Source organism: Haliaeetus albicilla, chromosome Z (assembly GCF_947461875.1).
Source record: "Haliaeetus albicilla chromosome Z, bHalAlb1.1, whole genome shotgun sequence".
Lineage (NCBI taxonomy): Eukaryota > Metazoa > Chordata > Aves > Accipitriformes > Accipitridae > Haliaeetus > Haliaeetus albicilla.
The window spans coordinates 6027937-6037200 of NC_091516.1; positions in this window are offsets into that span (position 1 = coordinate 6027937).

Below are 9264 nucleotides of genomic sequence, written 5' to 3' on the forward strand. Positions count from 1 at the left end.
TAAATCATTAATTTTAATAACGCACAATATTATGTTTGGAATCCTTGGTTACATATCTGTGGCTTTTGATTTATTCACTTTAACTTTTACTTAACAAATTGAGATATCAACATGTGATCAGTGAAGTGTCTTACAAATTGGGAAAAGCTGTACCTTTTTCATATGCATCCGAGAGTTTTATCCCAACTGTCACAAAAGAACAGTTGAGACAGCTCTGTCCACATAGATCTAAAGCATGGTATAAGTGCTATGCACTGAATTCTAGCTAAAAGAAGGCATAAAACTAGTTTGTGTTGTCCACATTTGATTATATTCATGTTTCAGCTTTAACCAGCTGCCCTATATGCTGGCTAACATTTGTTTAAAGCCATTGTTTTTGACCCAGTTTCAGTGTAATCAACCAGTTGGCTGATATCGCTATTTTCCTATCACAGACAAGAACTGTAACTCCAGTTCATTTTCCTATTGAATTTTGAATGCTGCATTGTGCAGTGGAGCCTAAAGTCCTCCAGGAACGCCAAAGTGTACCAAACTGGAATCTTAACAGTCCAGAATCTACTGCATCTCTTTGTTTTCTGGCAAAGCTTAATATGCTGATCTTACTAAGGAGACAGTAATAAGAAAAGCCATTCGTTGTTTTTTTCCTGTCTTTTACAAGTGAAGAGCAGCAAGATCTTAATTTAATAGTCTTCAAGCTTTATAAGATTGTCAACATTAAAATGGAAAAGTGCCTAGATACCTAATGCAGTAGATGCACACCTTGGTTTTTGAAATTATGTAGTCCAGGGAAATGACTGATAAATGTTAGATACCTAACATTATCTTTAGACATCTGATACATGAAATTGCTGTATGTTAATCTATATTTCTTGTAACTACAATCAGTTTCACATAGGGCACAGGATTTTTTTTTGTTTCTCCTGCTAAGAGAATGGAAATATTCAAAGGAGAATTCATTAAGTCCCCTTCCCTTCCAGAGAAAGAAAGCTTTTTTTTTTTTTTTTTAAATGCATATGTTCATTATGATTCTGTGCTGTGCACCCCACCTTGAAGTCTTTAAGTTGTGTTTGAGGCCAGACCTTCTTTTCATCTGATCACTTTCCTAGGACTTGGATTTTTTTTTCTTGTTGGATGGCTTTTAAGAATGACCATGCTGACAATGGAAGAGAGCTGATAATCATTGCTGAAGTCTTCAAACACTAGAAGTGAAATTGACTACAAGAGCTTGCAGAGGACCAGTGCCAGCAGGAGTATATTTTAGAGATCCAAAAATCTACTAGTATCCTCAACCATTGATCTGAAAATGGAAATCTAAAGAGATTTTGAGGACTCAAAGCTGATACAAATGCAGAATGAGATTAGAGATTCATCTTGGTGGTAGGTGTAGCTGTGCTGCATCCAACTAATCAAAGCTTTTCATGGCAGTATATTTCAAACCTCTGCAAGTATCAAAATCATTAATGGGGAAAGAAGAAGTTTAAAGCTCCCAAACAAATAGAACATGTTCTTTACCCAGTGGGATTTGCATGCATCTGAGGTATTGTACCACCTTACATGGCAATAACAATCAAAAGTATTAAAAAATTATAAGACGATTGCATGTCAGCATTGCAGAGGAGCCTTACGTAGGTGTTATGTTTACATTCTTTTATTGAGCTGTGTAGATATGAGAGGTTTTCTTTACAGTTTTGTAGCTTCCATTATTGTGGAAAGTCATGCAAAAAATTAACAGGCTGGTCTAAGTAGTTTACATTTGGACTTGTGTAGATATATTATTGTGTGAAGTTCTGGAGGCAGAACTCTGCTACTGGATGAAGTCCTTTCCTAGTTCCAGCAGATTGGTCCGTAGTATCACCAGGTTTTTGTAAAAGACTTATTATTTGTCAGCCAGCTAAATGTCACAACTAGATTTGGATTATTCCTGTCAAGTCTGGGTGAAAGTTCCTTCTTTTAAGAAGCAAGCAATATTATAATCTTTTTCCTCCCATATGCTTCTACTTTTACTCCCATCAGCTCTATGAGGTATGTGGCACTTTTTTTTTTTTTTTTTTTTTTTAAATATCTCTTGACCACATGAAAATTTTCATATGTGAGTTGTGAAAGGTTGGTCACTCCAGTACTATAATTTCTGTTTAAAACCAGGAATGTTTTGGTGAAATCTTACCTTTACTAGTAACCCCCCCCTTTTTTTATTTTGCCCCACACTGGCATTTCCCCCTTCATGCCACTTTCTCAAAGTTCTTTGCAATGAATTCCATGCTGTTAAATATATGTCTGTTTACATCAATTCAGTGATGAGCCACAGAAAAACAAAACCCAAACCAACCCTGTTTAGCTGTCTTCTGAATGCTCAGAATGGTCCTAATCTTTACATTTTATGGCATTTCTTTCACCTAAGCCAAATTGAAATGCTGGAAGTAAATGCTCCCCGTTCTGTTGCTGACTACAGATAACAATATCTACTTTGCAGTATAGTACTCCCTACAAAATGTGGGTGGCATACCTGCAAATACTTCGATATTTGGCATAGTTCTGTTGTGATAAAATGACATTTGTAGGATACTAAGTTATTTTGAAGATTGGCAGCATTCATAATTACAACGGACAATTTTTTTGTTGTAAGAAATGCCCTACAACTCTCTAAATCCTGGTGTTGTAATGGAACGTAGAGACTGTCAGGAAACTAAAAGCACAGCTTCAGATTTCTAGAAGTGTATTCCTTAACTGTGCAGTTTGATGGATAATTTAAAACAAATCAGACTATTAAGTGATACTACGAAATGGAAAATTTAATTACCCTTATCTGCAAAGTTTTGTCATGTGGTAGAAAAGGAGAAGCTCATTTGGACTAATTTTAGCTTTTGCCTGTAATTTCACACCAGGAACTTGTGTAGTTTGGTTTTGCCAGTGATACAGTTATCTGACCTTAAGTTTGGTTACTGGGCATGCCAACATAATTTTGTTATTCCAAAAAGAAGAAAAGTGCAAATAAACCTGAAATAACTTTAAAAAAAATATTTTTAGGCAGTTGTGTAGTAAGTTGTGGTATGTCTGGTAAGGCAGCTTGCTTTGATAAGTCCTTGTTCTTTTTCCTACATTCTGAGAGATTTGTTTTTAATAGGTACTTGATTAATGCTGGAGTATACCACGAACATCACAAGACTGCTGAAATAAATGTGCCTAAAGCAACCTGAATAGAACAAAAAAAGGCAAATTATTTTGAAATGGTGTTAAAATGTGGATTTCAGTTGGATCTAAAATACTGGTTTTTCACATCCACATTTATCATGAGGGAAGGTAGAAAGGTCCCTGTCTTGAACCCTTTCTGCACAGAAGATATGAATGAAAACCTTTTTGGACAAGTTGATTAGAATAAATACAAAGGTCAGACAGTAATCTCGTGAGAGTCCTGAAGGAATTCAGATCTGAAACTGTAACTATTAGCTGTGGCTTAAATATTTTGCTTAAAACTCCCTCTGAATAACAGCTGACAGGTTTGGATTTGGGTTTATTGGGTTTGTTGGTCCCCCCCCCAAAAAGTCCCTATAAATAGTGCTGTAAACAGATATGATATAAAAATGATGCATCAATTTGGCAATTTTAGTTGTAATTCACTTTTGTTTTTCTTCAGAGGATTTGGTGAGTATGGGGACAAGGTGATTCAAGTTGTCCATTTGGATTTACAGGGGGCTTTCAAAAAGGTCCCTTATCAAGTTACAGAGAGAGGCAACAGCATACTTAAGTATCTTCTGTTTGAGGAGCAAATCTATAGGGTGGAATTAGCTCTTCAGTCTACAGGAGAGAGAACTGATGATAAGTGTGGTAGTGGCCTCTAAATTCACAAGTGGTACAGAGGATAGTGTATAATTATTCGCTGGTTTTCATACAGAGGCAGATCAACAAATTCATGAGGATGCAGCTTAAAAATAAATGAGTGCATTTTCACATAGCAGGTTTTGAAATCCATTGGCAGCTTTTTGACTACCAAAACTATATGCTAGCTCAATTCAACACAAGAAATGCATGCAATAAAAGTTTGCATTAAACGTAAAATACAATCCTGTTCAGAAAAATCCCTGAGCTAAAGGCTGCTGACAGCTGGGGAAGAGTATCCTTGGAGTAGCCCTGTTTTTATGTTCTTTATTTGGCAGTCAGTATTAGCCACTGCCAAAGCTCAGTTTGTTCAGGTGGGTACCCTGACCTGGCACAGAATGGCTGTTTTTAGTACTATTTGCCAGTATGGCATTCAAACATTTAATGCTATTGTGTTTGTCAGTGTTTTGTGATTAATTAAAGGCCACCTTTTGAGTGAAGAAATTACCGCAAACAATTTCCACTTTGAAGCCTATGGAGATACACTACTGACCATCGTGATCTTCAGTGATCATCAGATTTTTTTAAAACAGGTTATCATACTCGGACACCTATGTGTGGCTAAATTCCACACATTCAAAATTATTACCTAAGATTGCAGAAATATTTTAAGTGAAGATTAAGTATTTTTGTATTATATGTACAGTTCATCCTCCTAAAACATTCTGGTAAAACAACGGCTTGATAAGTACAGTTATTCTTAAAAACATATCTCTAAGTCAGGAGCAGCGAAGAAAACTGTTTATTCTGGTATTGTGCCTATAAATACTGAAAGATATTTTAATTTCTCTCTATTAGGTAGAGAAGATGAGAAAATTCTTAGCGTGTCTATCAAGTAAAGCAGTTGTCTTTTAGCATGCCTTGGTTGTCTGTTAGAGGAATATGTATGCAAAGTTGTAGTCAGTCTACTGAGATGATTTTTATAATCGAATGCAAGCTTGTCATTGCTGTCTTCTGCCTTAACCAGCTAAGGAAAGTAAAACATCAAACTGAGAAATACTGTAGATTTAAGACCAGAACATACTGCTTATTACAAGCAGTGCCTAATAAATTCTGCTTATTACAGCACCTTTTCTGATCAGTACTTGGATTTTGGTTTACATATGATCTGGTGGTGTTGCCAAATGGGTGTTTTGTCAAAGTTACAAAGCTGCTCAGAAATGAAATCTGGTTTTGCTTTCTTCCCCTTTCCTGCACCTGACCACTTTTATTGCTTCACTTGGGATGTCTGCACAGTGCTTGAGAAAATATTTTTGAGTGATGTGCGTGGCTGGGGAGATGCTACAGTTACAGTGCCCTTTACATTGCAGAGTTGTCTTATTCATTAATCTATTGCATGGGTCATTCAAGTTTTAGCTTTCTGATGGTGTTTTTTTTATCTCTCTCTAGCAAGAGAGATTTCCAGTTTATTATTGAGGTACTGCTAGCAATGTTCCTTTACCAGTCAACATCCTAAAGTGCAGCCTTCAAACGTATAAAGTACCCAGTAACTATAACAGACATAAAATGTAATTTATAACAAACAAAGAAGCCTCACTGAGACACTGTAAAAGAAACTACTGAATATTTTACCACTTCAACTAAATAAGTTTTCTTTAATTTTCACTTTCACAATCCTTAGTTTGCAACTGCTCTTTGCAGCTATACATAAAAGAGAACCTGGGAGCAAAAGGTCCATTTGCCTTAACAGGGACTACTGAACCACAGCACTGAGAATGTGCAGTAGCTAGATTCCATGAGCTGCACTTGCACAGGTGTAATAACTATGTAAGTAAAATGATTTAAACAAGATTACTTTAAATAGGCTATAAAAAAGAAAAAATGCCACTGTGAATGTAATCCAAATTTTAAAAATAATGAAATTGGAAACAACTTTGCTGCAGCAAATCACTGTAACTTGGTATAAAACTGCAAATGCCAGCATCTTACAATACCTGCTTTAAAGTGAGGTGATGTGAGAACTACCCACGTGTCCACAATGTGGATATCCACACTTAAACTAGATTCCTTTAATAGCTGGTGGATTTTGATTCACTTAGCTACTGTAGAAACCTGAAGACGTGAGATGCACTGAGCTTTAGAAGTAACTTTTTGTCTCTTGCCACGGGTGTGATGTGAATGCTAAATGTTCATGTCTCAAAAGAGAGACTAAACAAGTTATTGGGGAAAAAAATACCAGTAAGGGTTATTAAAGACATAGAAGCCACCTCCAGCATAGAAGTTCCTAAAGCACAAATGGCTGGAGGCTGTGAGAATACTCAAAGCTATGCAACTCGGCAGGCATCCCTACAGAGTTAGATGGCTGTCTACATTCTCCCCTTATCAGAAACAGGACCTGGGCTACATGAAGCCACCGTAACCACCTTCATGTTCTTAGAACCACTTATATGACTGTAAACAGAGACTAATTAAGCCTCTGCCATCTCCACTGTAAACACATCAAGTTCAATCATCAACACCACTCCATGTCTGAGAGGGAATTAATTTCTGATCAGTAAAGTATCATTTAACTGAGGGATGTTGAAACTGTTGAACTTATATCTCTATACCTGAATGTTGTTGCTTTGCACAGCTTAAGCTTGAATTACATATTTTTATTTTGTCATATTATCTCAAGTTCCTTCATGTTTGGGGTTTTTTTGCCTCCTTTAAAAATGATGGCTGAAGCACCCACCTCTGCTACAAAGGATGGCTAAGAAATGCGTTTTTAACTTTTTTGCCTCCAGACTAGCAGTTTTGGTTCAATATCGAAGTCCTGCCTATGCATTTGCTTTCTGAAGGACGCATAGATGCTACCAGTAAGTGCAGTAGAGGAGTGGAGAGAGTTAGGTATACTCACTTCTCTTGATGTGACCTCAAAAATAGCATCCTCACTTCCCATCAGTGCCTACCTTTGGATTTCAGACCGATTAAGAAGCACAGGAGAGACAAATTGCAGAGCCTGTGTTTGAACATAAGCCTTTATCTTCCTGAAGAGAGCCAGGAGAAGACCATGGAATACAATAGACGAATCCCATTTCAGGAAGGGCAGATGACTTACTACCTGAAATATTTTGAAGGAAAGAGCTGAGATCATTTTCAGTTCCTCCCCTGCCTCCTTTCTATCCACTGGAAGGCAGGGTATGAGGAAAAGCAGGTAACATATATGATTAGCACTTCTGCTGATTTTTACATGTTAGAACAGGGTAGAAAATAATCAGCACCTGGCTCCCCCACCCACCAATCACAGAGTGCACCTTAGGAAATTGTCTCAATACCAGGTTTCGCTTCTTGCCTCCTTTTCCCACACTACATGATGGCTTATCTTCAAAGCATTCCCATTTCACTATCTTCAGACAATTCTGTTTTGCAGGTGGAAGGCAGCTTTTTGTTTTTCCTCAACTTTGATCATTACCATATGCTCTTTCATACGTGCTTAGGGTCTCTTTCCAGGATCACGATTCATTTTTCTTTTCCCAGACAAATTTTTCTGACCAGGTCTCTCTACAAAAAACCAACTTAAACACAAAAAGTGATGTGGTTCTTGGGAGTATTTTGGATTCCAGACAGAAATAGTTATATAGTGCCAGGGACATAGATCTGTGGCCTGGCCTGGGGATGAATGTTACCAGGTATGAGGTCTTATCTCAGAGGAATGTTAACCTAAGATGCAAGTATCCATAACAGAAAACAAATGGTGTCACAGAAACAAAAATCCAGTTCTTACTGGTGCCTGGTGGGCTTTTTATTCTTTTCCATAGGCATTGCCTTAAAGAGTCACAGTCAGTCTTTGAGTGATGTGGTTATGTGTTCTCCATGCTGGTGCTACATTTTCTGGAGTTTGGAATTTCTTTTTGGGCCAGTAGGCTCAGCATCCCACATCTGTGCACTTAAATGACCTTCACCATCTCCTGAGGGCATAAAATGGCAGAGTGTAGCCAGCTGTGTCATCTGTGATTAGAATTGCTAGTTATGTCTAGGTGCTTAAATCTTTTTGTTTGTGGCATATCATTAATCTAGTACTAGGCTAGATCAAAAATGTTTTATTTTTAGGCTTCATTTTGAATTTTTTTTAACCTATTAGAGTTCTGCTGTTTGAATTGTCAGCAACATAAAATGTTTTCTGAATCTTGGCAGCTTGGAAATATTCTGTAAAAAATTAAGTAATATTGGGAAATGTTGAGTTGTTGAAATCATTGTGATTTGTGGGAAAATTCTGTCTTAAGTAAACATTAGTTTTGAAATCTTTTGCAGCCAGGCATAACTTCAGATCAAAACCATTGAACTTTCATGAGAGTAGCCAATAGCAGGAAAGTACAATGTCTGGGAAGGTACAGTTTGAGGGACTGGGACCTGCTGCTGCTACATCCCAGGTGAATTCCCTAACTGTTGGGCTAAGGAGTTCCTCTCCTTTTTGCTGACCCAACTAATACCGAGTTATATGCACAAAATAGGACTGCTCCAAAGAAGTGACTAAAGGAAGGACTCTAGATACTGTTAGGGTACTTGCCTTGTATGAGAATGACCCAGGCCCTAATGTCTGACTAATTTGGAGCCAGAACTTCAGTCAGGATCTTGTGTCTCCTAGGTAGCTGCTGTGACTGTCACTTGCTCTGGTTTATTTCTCTGTTGCTCTTTTCTGTTGGTTTTTTGTTGTTGTTGTTGTTTTGTTTTGTTTTGTTTTTTGCAAGGAACTTCAAAAGCTCCAGGTCTTATTTCCAGGCAAGGTCCTCAGGGATAATATTTCCTCGCCCACTTCTAGTTAATTTAGAGTATCATCTTTGCCAGATCACAGACAAATATGCTGCCTCTCAAATCTCTGCTGAATTTTGGCTTAGAATGAAAAAGAAATAGAATTTCTAATGCCATCTTGCAGAATAGAATTTGCAAACTTTGGATTTCAGAGCATCAACAGGAATCAGTAAAGCTCGTTTCAATTTTAGAGAAATCCCTGGGCAGTAATAAGCCTGAATCTGGGAATACTTAGTCATGTGCCATTGGGCACATCCGTTTCTCTTGAAGCTGGATCTTGACACTGTTATATGCAAGAATTTCTGGCCTGTCACCCTGGTTCAGAGACTAAAACATTCTAGCATGTCTGGTGGAAGGATCCTGTTACAGTATATATAAGGCTGTTCTCACAACCTTCACCTGCAGTGACACTGATAAAAAAAATTTGTGATCTTACGTTCATCCAAATAAGCTCTCCTCCTGTTTCCCTGAGACCTGGGGAGTCTGATCAAGTATCAAGCTTTCTTTGTACTTAACTTAGCAGCAATCCATCCAGCTTGTTAGTCTCAAAAAAAATTGTTGTGCGTGCACTCTGCAGTTATTGAGCCCTTCCTTTCTAGCATCATAGGTGAAATGAATGGGGGCTGGTTTTTGACTCATTAACTTTGTTTCTTAAATTAT